The 22958-nt window shown below is 39.6% G+C and overlaps 1 protein-coding gene across 5 annotated transcripts in view; it reads right to left on the bottom strand.

The window, feature by feature from the left end:
* The window catches only part of HDAC8 (histone deacetylase 8), a 244229-nt gene that overhangs the window by 165224 nt on the left and 56047 nt on the right, over positions 1-22958 (bottom strand). The window lies entirely within an intron of this gene.

Consider the following 22958-nt stretch of genomic DNA (forward strand, 5'->3'; position numbering starts at 1 on the left):
CGCTTTAAACTCTTGTCAACATTAACCTAGTCTTTTATTGCGCTTCCATTAAGCCGTGTTGAGTAGATGTAAAAGAACATTATCATCAAACGTATTATAATTTGTTTTTAAGGCCTCATCTTAAATGCTTCAGTTTCTTTTGCTTCCACAGACACTTTGAACATTCAGCCCATTTTTTTCCTATGTTCTCCCTGATATTTTATTTGAAACAGAATTCTAGGCATGAGCATCATTTAAAATGGCATCTTTGTTACTATGAGATTGTAAGGTCTTTTTATTGCCTACACAACGCATAAACTCCTTCATGAAATCTCTTCCATAATATTTCATATTCTGAACAATGCCCTGGTTCACAAGCTGAGTCAATGAGACAGGTACACCAGACAGCAGGAAGTTGGTAAAAATACCAGTAGATACAGACTTTGCGCATGAAGGTGAACTCAGCGATCACCTAAGCAAAAGAATAGGTTGGCATTATGTATGCAAGCAGAAAGAAACCAATTAGAGAAAAAGGTTTGTCCATCCCTGAATTCCCTGTAAACAAGAGTTAAATATGTAACTTTAAAAGTTCTTGGATGCTTATTTCCAATTATGAAAAGCTTACAATTTATATATCTACTTACTATCTTAGCACATCAAAAAAGAAATAATGTCTTTCTACTGAAGTCAATAACTTTTGGGTAGTTGGGATGGAACACTGTTAGGCAAAAAGAGGAGGGCATTGGGGAAGAGGAGGAATACAAATCAGTATAAGACATACTTCCTTCCCTCAGAGAGCCTACAATTAAGTTAGGGAACCAAGTCATAAGCACAGAAAAACAAAAGCAAAAAACAAACAAAAAAGGCAAGCAGAAATAGTATGGCATACAAAAGAGAATACAGAGAAATTCCATAGACAGAATTGACAAAGCAGAGTCATGTCATTGACAGTATTGAACTTGGAGCCCCATGCTTCTAGAAATCAGCATTGGTAGGAAACCCCTCACCCTTTTGTGTTCTGAGAAACAGTTAACTGCAAAAGACCACATTGTCCTGGCATATTCCAGAAAGAACCATTTTCAGGGGGGACCTTCAAGAGGCGGAGGAATAAGATGTGGAGATCACTTTCCTCCCCACAAAGACACCAAAAATACATCTACATGTGGAACAACTCTGACAGAACACTTACTGAATGCTAGCAGAAGACCTCAGACTTCCCAAAAGGCAAGAAACTCCCCATGTACTTGGGTAGGGCAAAAGAAAAAAGAGAGACAAAAGAATAGGGATGGGACCTGCACCTCTGGGAGGGAGCTGTGAAGGAGGAAAAGTTTCCACACATTAGGGAGACCCTTCACTGGAGGAGACGGGGTGGGCGGCGGCGGGGGGGGGGAAGCTTCAGAGCCACGGAGGAGAGAGCAGCAACAGGGGTGCAGAGGGCAAAGTGGAGAGATTCCCACACAGAGAATGGGTGCCGACCAGCACTCACCAGCCTGAGAGGCTTGTCTGCTCACCACTGTGGCGGGTAGGGGCTGGGAGCTGAGGCTCAGCCTTCGGAGTTCAGATCCCAGGGAGAGGACTGAGGTTGGCTGCGTGAACACAGCCTGAAGGGGGCTAGTGCACACAAGATAGCCAGGAGGGACTCTGGGGAAAAAGTCTGCACCTGCCTAAGAGGCAAGAGACCATTGTTTCAGGGTGTGCAAGGAGAGGGGATTCCTTTCCTGTCTGCCCACAGAAGGCAGAGCACTGCTTAAATGAGCTCCAGAGATGGGCGTGAGCCACGGCTATAAGCTCAGACCCCAGAGACGAGCATGAAATGCTAATGCTGCTGCTGCAGCCACCAAGAATCCTGTGTGCAAGCACAGGTCACTACCCACAACACCCCCACTGCCCCATGAGCCTGTGCAGCCTGCCAATGCCAGGGTCCCATGATCCAGGGACAACTTCCCCAGGACAACACATGGCCCACCTCAGGCAGCTGTAACGTCATGCTGGCCTCTGCCACCACAGGCTCGCCCCGCATTCCAATTATAACTACTGTACCCCTCCCTCCCCCGGGCCTGAATGAACAAGAGCCCCCTAATCAGCCGCTGCGTTAACCCCATCCTGTCTGGGTGGGGACAGATGCCTGAGGACGGCCTACATGCAGAGATGGGGCCAGAACCAAAGCTGAACCCCAGGAGCTGTGCGAACAAAGAAGAGAAAGGGAAATTTCTCTGTGCAGCCTCAGGAGCAACAGATTAAATCCTCACAGTCAACTTGATGAACGCTGCATCTGTGGAATGCCTGAATTGACAATGAAACATCCCAAAATTGAGGCGGTGGACTTTGGGAGAAACTGTAGACGTGGGGATTGCTGTCTGTGACTGATTTGTTTCTGATTTTTATGTTTATCTTAGTTTAGTTTTTAGCGCTTGCTATTATTGGTGGATTTCTTTATTGGTTTGGTTGCTCTCTTCTTTTTTATTATTATTATAATTTTTATTTAAATAATTTAAAAAATTATCATTATTATTTTTTCTTTCTTTTTTTTCTCCCCTTTTTTCTGAGCCATGTGGCTGATAGGATCCTGGTACTCGGGCCTGGTGTCAGGACTGAGCCCCTGCGGTGGGAGAGCCAAGTTCAGGACACTGGACCACCAGAGACCTCCCAGCCCCATGTAATATCAATTGGTGATAGCTCCATCTCAATGCTAAGACCCAGCGCCACCCAACGGCCAGCAAGCTCCAGTGCTGGATGCCCCACGCCAAACAACTAGCAAGACAGGAACACAACCCCACCCATTAGCAGAGAGGCTGCCTAAAATCATAATAAGTTTACAGACACCCCAAAACACACCACCAGACATGTCCCTGCCCACCAGAAAGACAAGATCCAGCCCCACCCACCAGAACAAACGAACCAGTAGCCTCCACCAGGAAACCTACACTAGCCACTGAACAAACCTCACCCACTGTGGGCAGACACCAAAAACAATAGGAACTACAAACCTGCAGCCTACAAAAAGGAAACCACAAACACAGTAAGTTAAACAAAATAAGAAGACAGAGAAATATGCAGCAGATGAAGGAGCAAGGTAAAAACCCACCAGACCAAACAAATGAAAAGGAAATAGGCAGTCTACCTGAAAAAGAATTCAGAGTAATGATAGTAAAGATGATCCCAAATCTTGGAAATAGAATGCAGAGAATACAAGAAACGTTTAACAAGGACCTAGAAGAACTAAAGAGCAAACAAACAATGATGAACAACACAATAAAAAAATTTAAACTTCTCTAGCAGGAATCAATAGCAGAAAAACTGAGGTAGAAGAATGGATAAGTGACCTGGAAGATAAAATAGTGGAAATAACTACTGCAGAGCAGAATAAAGAAAAAAGAACAAAAAGAATTGAAGACAGTCTCAGAGAACTCTGGAACAACATTAAACACACCAACATTCGAATAATAGGGGTCCCAGAAGAAGAGAAAAAGAAAGGGTCTGAGAAAATATTTGAAGAGATTATAGTTGAAAATTTCCCTAACATGGGAAAGGAAATAGTCAATCAAGTCCAGGAAGTGCAGAGAGTCCCATACAGGATAAATCCAAGGAGAAACACACCAAGACACATATTAATCAAACTATCAAAAATTAAATACAAACAAAAAATACTAAAAGCAGCAAGGGAAAAGCAACATATAACATACAAGTGAACCCCCATAAGGTCAACAGCGGATCTCTCAGCAGAAACTCTGCAAACCAGAAGGCACTGGCAGGACATATTTAAAGTGATGAAGGAGAAAAACCTACAACCAAGATTACTCTATCCACCAAGGATCTCATTCAGATTTGATGGAGAAATTAAAAGCTTTACAGACAAGCAAAACCTAAGAGAATTCAGCACTACCAAACCAGCTTTACAACAAATGCTAAAGGAACTTCTCTAGGCAGGAAACACAAGAGAAGGAAAAGACGTACAACAACAAACCCAAAACAATTAAGAACATGGTAATAGGAGCATACATATCAATAATTACCTTAAATGCAAATGGATTAAATGCTGCAACCAAAAGACACAGACTGGCTAAATGGATACAAAAACAGGACCCATATATATGCTGTCTACAAGAGACCCATTTCAGACCTAGGGACACATACAGACTGAAAGTGAGGGGATGGAAAACATATTCCATGAAAATGGAAAGCAAAAGAAAGCTGGAGTAGCAATTCTCATATCAGACAAAATAGACTTTAAAATAAAGACTATTACAAGAGACAGAGAAGGACACTACATAAAGATCAAGGGATCAATCCAAAAAGAAGATATAACAACTGTAAATATTTATGCACCCAACATAGGAGCACCTCATACATAAGGCAAATACTAACAGCCATAAAAGGGGAAATCAACGGGAACAAAATCATAGGAGGGGACTTTAACACCCCACTTTCACCAATGGACATATCATCCAAAATGAAAATAAATAAGGAAACACAAGCTTTAAATGACACATTAAACAAGATGGACTTAATTGATATTTATAGGACATTCCATCCAAAAACAACAGGATACACATTCCTCTCAAGTGCTCATGAAACATTCTCCAAGATAGATCATATCTTGGGTCACAAATCAAGCCTTGGTAAATTTAAGAAAACTGAAATCGTATCAAGTATCTATTCCGACCACAACGCTATGAGACTAGATAGCAATTGCAGGAAAAAAACCGTAAAAAATACAAACACAGGGAGGCTAAACCATACCTTACTAAATAACCAAGAGATCACTGAAGAAATCAAAGAGGATACTAAAAAACACCTAGAAACAAATGACAATGCAAACACGATGACCCAAAACCTATGGGATGCAGCAAAAGCAGTTCTAAGAGGGAAGTTTATAGCAATACACTCTTACCTCAGAAACAAGAAAAATCTCAAATAAACAACCTAACCTTAACCTAAATCAATTAGACAAAGAAGAACAAAAAACCCCCAAAGTTAGGAGAAGGAAAGAAATCATAAAAATCAGATCAGAAATAAATGAAAAAGAAATGAAGGAAACAATAGCAAAGATCAATAAAACTAAAAGATGGTTCATTGAGAAGATAAACAAAATTAATAAACCATTAGCCAGCCTCATCAAGAAAAAAAGGGAGAAGACTCAAATCAATAGAATTAGAAATGAAAAAGGAGAAGTAACTTGTGACACTGCAGAAATACAAAGGATCATGAGAGATTACTACAAGCAACTCTATGCCAATAAAATGGACAACCTGGAAGAAATGGACAAATTTATAGAAAAGCACAACCTTGCGAGACTGAACCAGGAAGAAGAAAATATAAACAGACCAATCACAACCACTGAAATTGAAACTGTGATTAAAAATCTCCCAACAGGGCTTCCCTGGTGGCGCAGTGGTTGAGAGTCCGCCTGCCGATGCAGGGGACATGGGTTCGTGCCCCGGCCCGGGGAAGATCCCACATGCCGCAGAGCGGCTGGGCCCATGAGCCATGGCTGCTGAGCCTGCGCGTCCGGAGCCTGTGCTCCGCAACGGGAGAGGCCACAACAACGAGAGGCCCGCGTACTGAAAAAAAAAAAAAAAAAATCTCCCAATAAACAAAAGCCCAGGACCAGATGGCTTCACAGGCGACTTCCATCAAGCATTTAGAGAAGAGCTATAAATTATCCTTCTCAAACTCTTCCAAAATATAGCAGAGGAAGGAACACTCCCAAACTCATTCTACGAGGCCACCATCACCTTGATACCAAAAGCAGACAAGGATGTCAAAAAAAAGAAAACTACAGGCCAATATCATTGATTAACAGAGATGCAAAAATCCTCAAAAAATACTAGCAAACAGAATCCAACAGCACATTAGAAGGATGATACACCATGATCAAGTGGGGTTTATCACAGGAATGCAAGGATTCTTCAATATATGCAAATCAATCAACGTGATACACCACATTAAAATACTGAAGGATAAAAACCATATGATTATCTCAAGAGATGCAGAAAAAGCTTTAGACAAAATTCAACACCAATTTATGATAAAAACCCTCCAGAAAGTAGGCATAGAGGGAACCTACCTCAACATAATAAAGGCCATATATGACAATCCCAAAGCCAACATCATTCTCAGTGCTGAAAAACTGAAATCATTTCCTCTAAGATCGAGAACAAGACAAGGTTGCCCACTCTCACCACTATTATTCAACATAGTTTTGGAAGTTTTAGCCACAGCAATCAGAGAAGGAAAATAAATGAATGGAATCCAAATTGGAAAAGAAGAAGTAAAACTGTCAATGTTTGCAGATGACATGATACTGTACATAGAGAATCCTAAAGATACTACTGGAAAAACTATTAGAGCTAATCAATGAATTTGATAAAGCAGCAGGATACAAAATTAATGCACAGGAATCTCTTGCATTCGTACACACTAATGATGACAAATCTGAAAGAGAAATTAAGGAAACACACCCATTTTACCACTGCAACAAAAAGAATAAAATACCTGGCATAAAACTACCTAAGGAGACAAAAGACCTGTATGATGAAAACTATAAGACATTGAGGAAGGAAGTTAAAGATGATACAAACAGATGGAGAGATATACCATGTTCTTGGATGGGAAGACTCAACATTGTGAAAATGACTTTACTACCCAAAGCAATCTACAGATTCAATGCTATCCCTATCAAACTACCAATGGCATTTTTCACAGAACCAGAACAAAAAATTTCACAATTTGTATGGAAACAGAAAAGACCCCAAATAGCCAAAGTAATCTTGAGAAAGAAAACCGGAGCTGGAGGAATCAGGCTCCCTGACTTCAGACTATACTACAAAGCTACAGTAATCAAGACAGTATGGTACTGGCACAGAAACAGAAATATAGATCAATGGAACAGGATAGAAAGCCCAGAGATAAACCGACACACATATGTAACCTTACCTTTGATAAAGGAGGCAAGAATATACAATGGAGAAAAGACCGCATCTTCAATAAGTGGTGCTGGGAAAATTGGACAGTTATATGTAGAAGAATGAAACCAGAACACGCCCTAACACGATACACAAAAACAAACTCAAAATGGTTTAAAGACCTAAATGTAAGGCCAGAAAGTATAAACTCTTAGAGGAACGCATAGGCAGAACACTCTATGACATAAATCACAGCAAGATTCTTTTTGACCCACCTCCTAGAGAAATGGAAATAAAAGCAAAAATAAACACATGGGGCCTAATAAAAGTTAAAAGCTTTTGCACAGCAAAGGAAACCATAAATAAGACAAAAAGACAACCCTCAGAATGGGAGAAAATATTTGCAAATGAAGAAACGGACAAAGGATTAATCTCCAAAATATACAAGCAGCTCATGTAGCTCAATATCTAAAATGCAAACAACCCAAACCAAAAATAGTCAGAAGACCCAAATAGACATTTCTCCAAAGAATATATACAGATTGCCAAGAAACACATGAAAGAATGCTCAAGATCACTAATCATGAGAGAACTGCAAATCAAAACTACAATGAGATATCATCTCACACCGGTCAGAACGGCCATCATCAAAAAATCTAGAAACAATAAGTGCTGGAGAGGGTGTGGAGAAAAGGGAACCCTCTTGCACTGTTGGTGGGAATGTAAATTGATACAGCCACTGTGGAGAACACTATGGAGGTTCCTTAAAAAACTACAAATAGAACTACCTTATGACCCAGCAATCCCACTACTGGGCATATACCCTGAGAAAACCATAATTCAAAAAGAGTCATGTACCAAAATGTTCATTGCAGCTCTATTTACAATAGCCTGGAGATGGAAACAACCTAAGTGTCCATCATCGGATGAATGGATAAAGAAGATGTGGCACATATATACAATGGAATGTTACTCAGCCATAAAAAGAAATGAAATTGAGCTATTTGTAATGAGGTGGATAGACCTAGAGTCTATCATACAGAGTGAAGTAAGTCAGAAAGAGAGAGACAAATACCGTATCCTAACACATATATATGGAATTTAAGAAAAAAAATGTCATGAAGAACCTAGGGGTAAAACAGGAATAAAGGCACAGACCTACTAGAAAATGGACTTGAGGATATGGGGAGGGGGAAGGGTAAGCTGTGACAAAGTGAGAGAGAGGCATGGACATATATACACTACCAAACGTAAGGTAGATAGCTAGTGGGAAGCAGCCGCATATCACAGGGAGATCAGCTCGGTGCTTTGTGACTGCCTGGAGGGGTTGGATAGGGAGGGTGGGAGGGAAGGAGACGCAAGAGGGAAGAGATATGGGAACATATGTACATATATATATAACTGATTCATTTTGTTGTAAAGCAGAAACTAACATACCACTGTAAAGCAATTATACTCCAATAAAGATGTTAAAAGAAAACTGTAAAAAAAAATCTACAAACAATAAATGCTGGAGAGGGTGTGGAGAAAAGGGAACCCTCTTGCACTGTTGGTGGGAATGTAAATTGATACAGCCACTATGGAGAACAATTTGGAGGTTCCTTAAGAAACTGAAAATAGAATTACCATATGACCAAGTATACGCAGTACAGGGCATATACCCTGAGAAAACCATAATTCAAAAATAGCCATGCACCACAATGTTCATTGCAGCACTATTTACAATAGCCAGGACACTGAAGCAACCTAAGTGTCCATCGACAGATGAATGGATAAAGATGATGTGGCACATATTTCCACAGACTATTACTGAGCCATAAAAAGAAACGCAATTGAGTTGTCTGCAGTGAGGTGGATAGAACTAGAGACTGTCATACAGAGTGAAGTAAGGCAGAAAGAGAAAAAAAAATACTGTATGCTAACACACATATATGGAATGTAAGAAAAAAAAAACTGGTTCTGAAGAACCTAGGGGTAGGACAGGAAAAAGATGCAGATGTAGAGAATGGACTTGAGGACATAGGGAGGGCGAGGGGTAAGCTGGGACAAAGTGAGAGTGGCGTGGGTAAGCTGGGACGAAGTGAGAGAGTGGCGTGGACATGTATACACTACAAAATGTAAAATAGATAGCTAGTGGGAAGCAGGCGTACAGGAAAGGGAGATCTTCTCGGTGCTTTGTGTCCACCTAGAGGGGTGGGAGGGAGAGACAAGAGGCAGGAGAAATGGGGATATATGTTTATGTATAGCTGATTCACTTTGTTATACAGCAGAAACTAACACACCATTGTAAAGCAATTATTCTCTGATAAAGATGTTAAAATTAATTATTTTGTTTTAAAAAAAGCACAACTTTCCGAGACTGAACCAGGAAGAAATAGAAAATATAAACAGACCAATCATAAGCACTGAAATTGAAACTGTGATTAAAAATCTTTAACAAACAAAAGTCCAGGACCAAATGGCTTCACAGGTGAATTCTATCAAACATTTAGAGAGGAGCTAACACCGATCCTTCTCAAACTCTTCCAAAATAGGGCAGAGGGAGGAACACTCCCAATCTCATTCTACGAGGCCACCATCACCCTGATACCAAAACCAGAAAAAGATGTCATAAAAAAAGAGAACCACAGGCCAATATCACTGATGAACAGAGATGCAAAAATCCTCAACAAGATACTAGCAAAGAGAATCCAAAGGCACATTAAAAGTATCATACACCATGATCAAGTGGTGTTGATTCCAGGAATGCAAGGATTCTTCAACATAGGCAAATCAATCAGTGTGATACACCATATTAACAGACTGAAGGATAAAAACCATACGATAATCTCAATAGATGCAGGAAAAGCTTTTGACAAAATTCAACACCCATTTATTATAAAAATTCTGCAGAAAGTAGGCATAGAGGGAACCTACCTCAACATAATAAAGGCCATATATGACAAACCCACAGCCAACATCGTTCTCAACAGTAAAAAACTGAAACCATTTCCGCTAATATCAGGAACAAGACAAGGTGGCACACTCTCTCTGCTATTATTCAACATAGTTTTGGAAGTTTTAGCCACAGCAATCAGAGAAGAAAAAGAAATAAAAGGAATCCAAACTGGAAAAGAAGTAAAACTGTCAATGTCTGCATATGACATGATACTGTACATAGAGAATCCTAAAGGTGGTACCAGCAAACTACTAGAGCTAATCAATGAATTTGGTAAAGTAGCAGGATACAAAATTAATGCACAGGAATCTCTTGCATGCCTACACAGTAATGATGAAAAATATGAAAGAGAAATTAAGGAAACATTCCCATTTACCACTGCAACAAAAAGAATAAAATACCTAGACATAAAACTACCTAAGGAGAGAAAGGACCTGTATGTAGAAAACTGTAAGACACTGATGAAAGAAGTTAGACGATAGAAACAGATGTAGAGATATACCATGTTCTTTGATTGGAACAATCAACACTGTGAAAATGACTGTACTACCCAAAGCAATCTACAGATTCAATGCAATCCCTATCAAACTACCAATGGCATCTTTCACAGAACTAGAACAAAAAATTTCACAATTTGTATGGAAACACAAAAGATCCCAAATAGCCAAAGCAATCTTGAGAACGAAAAACAGAGCTGGAGGCATCAGGCTCCTGGACTTCACACCATACTACAAAGCTACCGTAGGCAAAACAGTACAGTACTGGCACAGAAACAGAAATATAGTTCAATGGAACAGGATAGAAAGCCCAGAGATAAACCCACGCACATATGGTCGCCTTATTTTTGATAAAGGAGGCAAGAATATACAATGGAGAAAAGACAGCCTCTTCAATAACTGGTGCTGGGAAAACTTGACAGCTACATGTAAAATAATGAAATTAGAACACTCCCTAACACCATACACAAACATAAAATCAAAATGGATTAAAGACCTAAATGTAAGGCCGGACACTATAAAACTCTTAGAGGAAAACATAGGCACAACACTCTGTGACATAAATCACAGCAAGATCCTTTTTGACCCACCTCCTAGGGAAATGGAAATAAAAACAAAAATAAACAAATGGGACCTAATGAAACTTAAAAGCTTTTAGGCAGCAAAGGAAACCATAAACAAGACCAAAAGACAACCCTCAGAATGGGAGAGGATAGTTGCAAACGAAGCAATTGACAAAGGATTAATCTCCAAAACATACAAGCAGATCATGCATCTCAATATCAAAACAACAAACAACCCAATCCAAAAATGGGCAGAAAACCCAAATAGACGTTCCTCCAAAGAAGATACACAGATTACCAACAAGCACATGAAAGGATGCTCAACATCACTAATTATTAGAGAAATACATATCAAAGCTACAATGAGGTATCACCTCACACCGTTCAGAATGGCCATCATTAAAAAATCTACAAACTACAGGGCTTCCCTGGTGGCGCAGTGGCTAAGAGTCCGCCTGCCGATGCAGGGGACGCGGGTTCATGCCCTGGTCTGGGAAGATCCCACATGCCGTGGAGCCGCTGGGCCTGTGAGCCATGGCCGCTGAGCCTGTGCTCCGCAACGGGAGAAGCCACAACAGTGAGAGGCCTGTGTACCGAAAAAAAAAAAAAAATCTACAAACTATAAATGCTGGAGAGGGTGTGGAGCAAAGGGAACCCTCTTGCACTGTTGGTGGGAATGTAAATTGATACAGCCACTATGGAGAACAGTATGGAGGTTCCTTAAAAAACTAAAAAGTGAACTACCATACGACCCAGCAATCCCACTACTGGGCATATACCCTGAGAAAACCATAATTCAGAAAGAGTTATGTACCAGTGTTCATTGCAGCACTATTTACAATAGCCAGGACGTGGAAGCAACCTAAGTGTCCATCGACAGATGAATGGATAAAGAAGATGTGGCGCATATATACAATGGAATATTACTCAGCCATTATAAAGAAACAAAATTGAGTTATTTGTAGTGAGGTCGATGGACCTAGAGTCTGTCATACAGAGTGTAGTTTGTCAGAAAGAGAAAAACAAATACCATATGCTAACACATATATATGGAATGTAAAAGATAAAAGAAAACTGGTTCTGATGAACCCAGGGGCAGGACAGAAATAAAGACACAGACGAAGATAATGGACCTGAAGACACGGGGAGGGGGAAGGGTAAGCTGGGACGAAGTGAGAGAGTGGCATGGACTTATATACATTACCAAATGTAAAATAGATAGCTAGTAGAAAACAGCTGCTTGCACGGGAGAACAGTTCGGTGCTTTGCGACAACCTAGAGGGGTGGGATAGGGAGGGTGGAAGGGAAATGCAAGAGGGAGGAGATATGGGGACATATGCATACATATAGTTGATTCACTTTGTTATACAGCAGAAACTAACACAACATTGTAAAGCAATTATAGTCTAATAAAGATGTTAAAAAAAAAAGGGAACCATTTTCATGTTTCCCCATGACGCCCATTAGTCACAGATGACCCTCCTGTTTACCTTACTCTGTAAAACTCCTGGCTCCCCTTTCTTTTCTGAGATGTTCCTTATTGATGAACGTTTCCCCTATGACAATAGACTGAATAATAATGATGATGACGTCTGTAATTCCAAAAGGCTTTGTCAGTGTGTAATATTCTCCTAATATTTTCTTAAATTAAAAGAGCTCTATTCTCATTGGTTTATAGAAATAAATAAGTGCTTAGATAAATAGAATATTCCTAAAATTCCCAGAAAATAAGGAAATTGAACTTTCAAGACCTTTAATGTGCTAAAAAAGGATTCTTATAAAAACAAGCTCAAATGTTTTAAGAATTTAAGTTTGTATAATTTATGTAAATATTTGGGAAACAAGACTAATTTAATAATTTTGGTTTACTAAAATCAGCTGTTTTTTCTTTATCAGTGTTAAGTATAATATACTGGAAGATTTTTATTGTACTTGGGTATATTCTTCCTAAATTTGTACAGGTTTACTGATTGAATGAGCTAATATTACTTCTACTAAATGTCTGAGATTATGACAAATGTTAATTTGTTTAACCAAATTGAGTCATTATCCTGACAAACTATATTTCAACAGTAATTATATTTTGTAGTACGTCAGCCTGAAGATAATTTATAAGATCTTTAGGTAAAATAAAATAAAAAAAAAAGATCTTTAGGTAACTGAAGGCTTTGGGCTGATACTAAATTGAGTTACTTAATGGATATTCATTAGGTACCTCGATCATTTCTAGGTAAGAGAATGCATTAATTACTAAGCATAATTTTGGGGTTTATATACTTTTGTTTCTTATTTTTACATGCTACAGAGAGGTTATATGTATTTGGGTCTGTTAATGAACATGTTCTTTTTTGCCAGTTTGAGAAGTTGTACTACAAGGGATGTGTTGGATATAGAAAGTTGTTTTTTTTTTTTGAAAATCAAACTGCCAAGATTTATTTGTTTCTTTCACAGAAAATACAAGTATATAATGTAGATACTGACGTGTAAAATAAAGTACAAGGATCAGGAAGACAAATGAAGTGAACATTACTCTTGCTTCAACACTGTACTGCTTCCTGATTTCACTTGCAGCATGAATCACATGGTTATATATATTATATATTGGAAAAATTAAAGGCAATATTCATTTAGATTTACCAAACACCAGAGAGCCTCTGAAATCCAAAGGGGATTTTATTTGTTGGGGTCAAAGTTAGCTAAGGTTTGATGGGGCTTATTTACAAGATTTCCAAAAAGAACTTTAGTATCAAATATTATAGTGATGCAAAAGTAGATTTTGATTTTCTGTCTGCTAAAATGACAAATTTTTTGGATTGACTTCCTTCTTTTAATAACAGGTTGTAAAGGTTTTGCTTTTTTGTCTAAGTAATCTTCCTCGATAACAAAGATTCTGTCTTATCAGAATAGCCTTCTATGGTTTATGTTGTCTTTATTACGTTCTTGATTATTTAAGAAAGCAAAGTCTTCTCACTTACAAGAGATGAGATTCTTTATAATCATATTACCTCCTATGCTCACTTCTAAAATCTTTTATTGTCATTGAGAACCAAGTATTGTTTTTCAGTAATCCATTATCCTATGTTAATCAAATCCAGAGGCCCTCTGTGAAATCACAAAGGATTTGTTCTTTTACCTTAGAAAATAAGAGGTGCTAGAAATAATTAGGTTTATTTGATACATTACTATTGATGACATGCATGAGAAGAGTTGCCAAACCAGAAGAGATGCTTAGCCTTCCATAAGTTAAATTGGTATAGGCAAAATGTTATTAATATAAATATGTGAGGAATTGTATGCTGTATAGGAAGTGCCTAGAGATTCATTAATGCCCTCACTGGCCATTATATGTTTTATTTGTCAGAGTCCCTGTGCCTGAGCCCTCCAGGATTTGGAAACTCTTACCTTATTTTTATTTTCACAGCAATATAATTACCTGTATAGGTTCAATGAGAATCTGTCTGTCCTACTTGTTATCAGGACATGACTGGAAGCATTGGTTATGTAACCAGGGCCTTGACTGGAATGTCATATTTGTGAAAGATGCTTGTTGAACCGGATTTAATCTGACACTTTTAATGAACTAAGGTTGACTTTATTGAGACAATACATACAAAACTCTCTTGGGAAATCTAGCCTGGTACCTGGCTTATAGTGTTCCCAGCCTTACAAGTGAGTAAGGAAGGTTACTTCCTGGCAGGCTCTGGAACCTTAGAATATTTGTGGGAACATAAGAAGAGAGAAATTCTTCCAAATTTATAGGTAATGCAGGTAAACTCATTTCAGTTTGGCTTCCTAGCCTTAATAGGCTTTTAAAATTTCAAAATGAGATTTCTTATGAAAAATTCCAACAAAGCAAGCTTAAGGTGTATATGGTAAATTACCATTTTTGCTGCACCTATATAAGTGATCAGGCTATCTAATAAGGCCTAATTTTTATTTTTAAATATTTTTTTTATTGAGATAAAAGTCACATAATATAAAAATAACAATTTTAAAGCATACAATTCAGTGGCATTTAGTACATTTCTAACATTGTACAATCTCCACCTCAATCTACTCCCAAAACATTTTCACACCTCAGAAGAAAACCCTGCACTAATCAAACAGTTGTTCCCCTATTCTTCCCTCCTGCTAGTCTCTGACAACCACCAATCTGCATTCTGTCTCTACAGATTTACCTATTCTGGATATTACATATAAGTGGCATCAAAGAATAATATGTGATCTTCTGTCTGCTTTTTTTTTTTAAATATCTTTATTGGAGTATAATTGCTTTACAGTGGCGTGTTAGTTTCTGCTTTATAACAAAGTGAATCAGCTATACATATACATACAGCCCCATATCTCCTCCCTCTTGTGTCTCGCTCCCACCCTCCCTATCCCACCACTCTAGGTGGTCACAGAGCACCGGGCTGATTTCCCTGTGCTACACGGCTGCTTCCCACTAGCTATCTATTTTACATTTGGTAGTGTATATATGTCCATGCCACTCTCTCACTTCGTCCCAGCTTCCCCTTCCCCTTCCCTGTGTCCTCAAGTCCATTCTCTACATCTGCGTCTTTATTCCTGTCCTGCCCCTAGGTTCTTCAGAACCTTTTTTTTTTTTTTTAGATTCCAGATATATGTGTTAGCATACGGTATTTGTTTTTCTCTTTCTGACTTACTTCACTCTGTATGACAGACTCTAGGTCCATCCACCTCACTACAAATAACTCAATTTCATTTCTTTTTATGGCTGAGTAACATTCCATTGTATATATGTGCCACATCTTCTTTATCCATTCACCTGTTGATGGAAACTTAGGTTGCTTCCACGTCCTGGCTATTGTAAATAGTGCTGCAATGAACATTGTGGCACATGACTCTTTCTGAATTATGGTTTTCTCAAGGTATATGCCCAGTAGTGGGACTGCTGGGTTGTATGGTAGTTCTATTTTTAGTTTTTTAAGGAACCTCCATACTGTTCTCCATAGTGGCTGTATCAATTTACATTCCCACCAACAGTGCAAGAGGGTTCCCTTTGCTCCACACCCTCTCCAGCATTTATTGTTTACAGATTTTTTGATGATGGCCATTCTGACTGGTGTGATACCTCATTGTAGTTTTGATTTGCATTTCTGTAATGATTAGTGATGTTGAGTATCCTTTCATGTGTCTGTTGGCAATCTGTATATCTTCTTTGGAGAAATATCTATTTAGGTTTTCTGCCCACTTTTGGGTTGGGTTGTTTGTTTTTTATCATATTTAGCTGCATGAGCTGCTTGTAAATTTTGGAGATTAATCCTTTGTCCGTTGCTTCATTTGCAAATATTTTCTCCCATTCTGAGGGTTGTCTTTTCATCTTGTTTATGGTTTCCTTTGCTCTGCAAAAGCTTTTAAGTTTCATTAGGTCCCATTTGTTTATTTTTGTTTTTATTTCCATTTCTCTAGGAGGTGGGTCAAAAAGGATCTCGCTGTGATTTACGTTAGAGTGTTCTGCCTATGTTTTCCTCTAAGAGTTTTATAGTGTCTGGCCTTACATTTAGGTCTTTAATCCATTTTGATTTTATTTTTGTGTATAGTGTTAGGGAGTGTTCTAATTTCATTATTTTACATGCAGTTGTCCAGTTTTCCCAGTACCACTTACTGAAGAGGCTGTCTTTTCTCCATTGTATATTCTTGCCTCCTTTATCAAAAATAAGGTGACCATATGTACATGGGTTTATCTCTGGGCTTTCTATCCTGTTCCATTGATCTATACTTCTGTTTTTGTGCCAGTACCATACTATCTTGATTACTGTAGCTTTGGAGTATAGTCTGAAGTCTGGGAGCCTGATTCCTCCAGCTCCGTTTTTCTTTCTCAAGGTTGCTTTGGCTATTTGGGGTCTTTTGTGTTTCCATACAAATTGTGAAATTTTTTGTTCTAGTTCTGTGAAAAATGCCATTGGTAGTTTGATAGGGATTGCATTGAATCTGTAGATTGCTTTGGGTAGTATAGTCATTTTCACAATGCTGATTCTTCCAATCCAAGAACATGGTATATCTCTCCATCTGTTTGTATCATCTTTAATTTATTTCATCAGTGTCTTATAGTTTTTTGCATACAGGTCTTTTGTCTCCTTAGGTAGGTTTATTCCTAGGTATTTTATTCTTTTTGTTGCAGTGGTAAATGGGAGTGTTTCCTTAATTTCTCTTTCAGGTTGTCTGCTTCTTTTACTTAGCGTGTGTTTGAGGTTCATCCATGTTATAGCAATCATCAGTACTTCACTCCTTTTTATGAGTAACATTCCATTGTATGCATATACCACCTTTGTTTATACATTCATCTGTTGATGGAAATTTGGGTTGTTTCCACCATTTGACTATTGTGAATATTGCTGCTATGAACATTTGTGTACAAGTATTTTTCTGAGTACCTGTTTTTAATCCTTTTGGATACAAACCTAGGAGTGGAATTGCTAGGACATATGGTAATTCTATGTTTAACTTTTGAGGAATAACCAAGCTGTTTTCTACAGGGGCTGCATTTTATATTCTAACTAGCAATGTATAAGGGTTCTAATTTCTCCACATCCTCACCAGTACTTGTTGTTTTCTGTTATTGTTTTTTTTTTTTAATGTAGCCATCCTAGTGGGCATGAAGTGGTGTCTCATTGTGGATTTTATTTACATTTCCCTGATGACTGATGATGTCAAACATTGTTTTGTGTGCTTATTAGCCATTTGATGTCTTCTTTGCAGACACGTCTATTCAAGTCCTTTGCCAATTTTTACATTGGGTTGTTTGTCTTTTTGTTGTTGAGTTGTATGAGTTCTTTATATCCTGGATACCAGACTCTCATCACATATATGATTTGTAAATATTTTCCTTCATTCTGTAGGTTGTCTTTTTACTTTCTTGATGATGTCCTTTGATGCACAAAAGTTTTAAAGTTTTACCAAGTCCAATTAATCTACTTTTTTCTTTTGTTGCTTGTGGGATCAGTCTTACTTTGAGTTTAAGAATAATCTTTCTGGGCTTCCCTGGTGGTGCAGTGGTTGAGAGTCCGCCTGCCGATGCAGGGGACGCGGGTTTGTGCTCCGGTCTGGGAGGATCCCACATGCCGCGGAGCGGCTGGGCCCGTGAGCCATGGCCGCTGAGCCTGCACTTCCGGAGCCTGTGCTCCACAACGGGAGAGGCCACAACAGTGAGAGGCCCGCATACCGCAAAAAAAAAACAAGAAAAAAAAAAAGAATAATCTTTCTTTGAGATTATCTTTGATTAAAAGAAGGTGACTGTATAGAGAAATTTTTTGTTTCATAGGAAAACTCTGCCTCATCTATAGCACAACATACCAGGGTATCAGAATCTAGTTATTGTCTTTGAACAATTTTGCATCTCTTTATAAACTGTAGGCTGCTGATGAGTATGCAAACTTTGTCTTCTGTGGTAGAGATATAATTGACTTCCATCCCTGTGTGGAAAAAACAGTTTTGGTACCTATTTTGAAATTGGGCTGGACCCTATAACCCTGCCCAAATTGTTGATGTTTATCAACTTTTCAATTTTTCCAGTTTTCTTCAATATCTGGCTAATATCCTCAAAACTAACTTTTCCAAATTTTCTTCCTGCTGCCTAACTTGGAGACACCAAGAACTAACACCTGACTGCCCAAATCCCTATTGGGACCCTATGTTTCCTTACAGCTTTCTCTCTTCTCTGGGATATGAGGCAGCCCTGCAAACTAAAGCCCCATGACTTGATATAAACCTGGAAGAACTCATCACTGCAGCAGACCATGCATGACTGGAATTCTTGAACAAGCTGCTCCCTGGACCACTAAGGAAGTCTGGAGAAATGTTCAGGTCATACACATCTGTATATGAGAGGTAACCTAGACTTTGGACATTGTCACCAAGAGTACTTATATCCTAGTTCCATAAATGGTGCTGCAAAATGGATTTTCCTCCACTTATGTCTTAGAATCCACTTGACTGGTTACCTTCATGGTCCAATTCTTGGCTCCTTACTATAATATAATCTTTTTCATTACTATTTCTTGTTTTTCAGTTTATTCTTCCCCCTTTTAAGATGCCTGATCTCCAAGACCATAAAACAACTGACTTTTGCCACCACCTCTCAACAGATGGTTTTATAGGAATAACACCAAAAGTCCTCACGAGACTATTTCTTAGACGCTTGTTTACCCTACTCAGGTGGCTTATGATTGCCTCTGAATTATTTGGTGATGGATGATGTTTGTCTTAAACAAAAGGAGAAAATTACAATGTTGGAGTTTATCTGAGCCCTGTTCTCCCCAGAAAGCAGTGATGGTTAAGAACCCCCACCCCTACTCTTTTGTTTTCCAGGAAAAGGCTAACTGCAAGGGACCATCCTACCCTGGCCTATTATTCTGAGATAAGACCTGTCTCCATCCTTCCTAATGATTCCTATAAAACTTGCAGATGACTCCCTTATTTACCTGCCTCTATAAAACCCCAGGCCCCCTTCCTTACTTATTAATCAATGTTCTCCCTCTTCCAATAGCTGGATAAAATCATTTCCTCAAGTACATTTTGTCTTTCACATCATCAACACAAATGTATTCAGAGGATAGATCAGGTTCAACAAACACATTTCTGAAAACTTTGAGAAATGTGTCTGCAGCTTTGTGGTGAGGCAATTTTTTTCTCTTTACCAGAAACATCTAGCTTCTTATTGCCCTGGTGAACTGTAAACCACAAAGTCAATCTTTAAGAAAAAGCACAGGGCCCAGGCAACTGCATTTGCTAATATGCATTTGCTGTTTTCATGTCCATGAGGCCAGAGATCAGGGATTCTTTGATCATGACATCAAGATATTTATGTAAAACATCAGGTGGCTACCTCACCCAGGCAGAGCCAGATACCTGCACTATTCAAAACAGCTTAATTGTTACTGGCAAAGATTTTGCAACAGTCATCTCCCAGTCCTGGTATCAAAAGTCAGCAATATAGATTTTCAGTGTTTCCTTATTTGAACCTTCCTAAGACTTGCTCAGATATCTGTTTTCTCGTTTAGTGTTAGCATAACTCTTATAATTCTTTTCCTTCATTATAGCTGTTTTGGAACCCGCTGGTAGTATGGTTTGACTTTTCTCTCTTGTTGGCATATAATAAAAATAATAGCCAACATTTACTGAGTGCTTACCCTGTGCCAGGAACTATACTAGGTGCTTTCAATATGTTAACTCAATCAATTTTCTCAGTAACCCTGTGAGGTAGGTACTATTATTATTTCCATTTTACAAATGAGGAAACTAAAATACAGGGAGATTAAGTAACTTGTCCGAGGTCATACAGTTAGGAAGTGGCTGATCTTGAATTTGAATTTAGGCAGCCTCGGGCTCCTCAGCCCACAAGCTTCATCAGTTTGCTAAACAGTTTTGATATCATTCTATCAACATCTATTGCTTATCCTCTTTCTCGTAATTTCCTCTACTTCTCCTTCATGTCTATTCCCCTTTCACCATTTCAATTTTTTAAATATCTTTATTGGGGTATAATTGCTTTACAATGTTGTGTTAGTTTCTGCTGTAAAATAAAGTGAATCAGCTGTATGTATACATATATCCCCATATCCCCACCCTCTTGTGTCTCCCTCCCACCCTCCCTATCCCACCCCTCTAGGTCCTCTCAAAGCATAAAGCTGATCTCCATGTGCTATGCAACAGCTTCCCACTAGCCATCCATTTTACATTTGGTAGTGTATATATGTCAATGCTACTCTCTCACTTCGTCCCAGCTTCCCCTTCCCCCCCTGTATCCTCAAGTCTGTTCTCTACGTCTGCATCTTTATTCCTGTCTTACCCCTAGGTTCTTCATGACATTTTTTTCCCCTTAAATTCCATATATATGTGTTAGCATAAGGTATTTGTCTCTCTTTCTGACTTACTTCACTCAGTATGACAGACTCTAGGTCCATCCACCACATTACAAATAACTCAATTTCGTTTCTTTTTATGGCTGAGTAATATTCCATTGTATATATGTGCCACATCTTCTTTATCCATTCATCTGTCGATGGACATTTAGGTTGCTTCCATGTCCTTACCATTTCAATTTTGTAACGTTGGTGAAATGAGTCTATTTTGTCAGTTTTCTCCTACCTCTTTACTTACTTTCCCAATTTACCACTTCACTACTTTTTCTGGCGGCTTCTATCCCCTTTGCCATTTTCTGATATGGATTTAAGAACTTTTTGGTTAAAAAATGAACCATGAGTAGTAGAGATGGTGGAAGAGTAAGACACGGAGATCACCTTCCTCCCCACATATACACCAGAAATACATCTACACGTGGAGCAACTCCTACAGAACACCTACTGAATGCTGGCAGAAGACCTCAGACCTCCCAAAAGGCAAGAAACTCCCCACGTACGTGGGTAGGGCAAAAGCAAAAACAGACAAAAGAATAGGGACGGGACCTGCACCAGTGGGAGGGAGCTGTGAAGGAGGGAAGGTTTCCACACACTAGGAAGCCCCTTCGCAGGTGGAGACTGCGGGAGGCGGAGGGGGGAGCTTTGGAGCCGCGGAGGAGAGCCCAGCAACAGGGGTGCAGAGGGCAAAGTGGGGAGATTCCCGCACAGAGAATCGGTGCTGACCGGCACTCACCAGCCCGAGAGGCTTGTCTGCTCGCCCGCTGGGGTGGGCGGGGCTGCGAGCTGAGGCTTGGGCTTTGGTCGGAGTGCAGGGAGAGGACTGGGGTTGGCGGCGTGAACACATCCTGAAGGGGTTAGTGCACCACGGCTAGCCAGGAGGGAGTCCGGGAAAAGGTCTGGAGCTGCTGAAGAGGCAAGAGACTTTTTCTTCCCTCTTTGTTTCCTGGTGCACGAGGAGAGGGGTTTAAGAGAGCTGCTTAAAGGAACTCCAGAGACAGGCGGGAGCCGCGGTTAAAAACGCGGACCCCACAGACGGGCGCGAGTCACGACTAAAAGCGCGGACCCCAGAGACGGGTGTGAGCCGCGGCTAAAAGCACGGACCCCAGAGACGGGCGGGAGACGCTAAGGCTGCTGCTGCCGCCACCTAGGGGCCTGTGTGCAAGCACAGGTCACTATCCACACCCTCTTCTGGGAGGCTGTGCAGCCCGCCACTGCCAGGTTCCCGGGATCCAGGGACAACTTCCCCGGGAGAACGCACGGCGGGCCTCAGGCTGGTGCAACGTCATGCTGGCCTCTGCCGCCGCAGGCTCGCCCCGCACTCCGCGCCCCTCCCTCCCCCCAGCCTGAGTGAGCCAGAGGCCCAGAATCAGCGGCTCCTTTAACCCCGTCCTGTCTGAGCAAAAAACAGACGCCCTCCAGCGACCTACACCCAGAGGTGGGGCCAAATCCAAAGCTGAGCCCCTGTGAACTGTGAGAACAAAGAAGAGAAAGGGAAATCTCTCCCAGCAGCCTCAGAAGCAGCGGATTAAAGCTCCACAATCAACTTGATGTACCCTGCATCTGTGGAATACATGAATAGACAATGAATCATACCAAATTGAGGAGGTGGACTTCGAGAGCAAGATTTATGATTTTTTCCCTTTTCCACTTTTTGTGAGTGTGTATGTGTATGCTTCTGTGTGAGATTTTGTCTGTACAGCTTTGCTTCCACCACTTATCCTACAGTTCTAACCTTCCCTTTTTTTTCTAAATAATTATTTTTTAATTTAATAACTTTATTATACTTTATTTTATTTTACTGTATCTTCTTTCTTTCTTTTTTCCTTCCTTCCCATCTTCTTTCCTTCCTTCCTCCCTCCCTCCTTTCTTTCCTTTCCTTCTTTTCTTCTTTCTTTCATCTTTCCTTCCTTCCTTCCTTCCTTCCTTTCTTACCTCCTTTAGACAACGAATCATCCCAAATTGAGGAGGTGGACTTTGAGAGCAAGATTTATCATTTTTCCCCTTTACCTATTTTTGTGAGGGTGTATGTGTATGCTTCTGTGTGAGATTTTTTTTGTCTGTATAGCTTTGCTTCCACCATTTGTCCTAAGGTTCTAACCGTCCTTTTTTTTCTAAATAATTATTTTTTAATTTAATAACTTTATTATACTTTATTTTATTTTACTGTATCTTCTTTCTTTCTTTTTTCCTTCCTTCCC

This window comes from Monodon monoceros, unplaced genomic scaffold (genome assembly GCF_005190385.1).
Source record: "Monodon monoceros isolate NGI ecotype Baffin Bay Population unplaced genomic scaffold, NGI_Narwhal_1 Super_Scaffold_22, whole genome shotgun sequence".
Lineage (NCBI taxonomy): Eukaryota > Metazoa > Chordata > Mammalia > Artiodactyla > Monodontidae > Monodon > Monodon monoceros.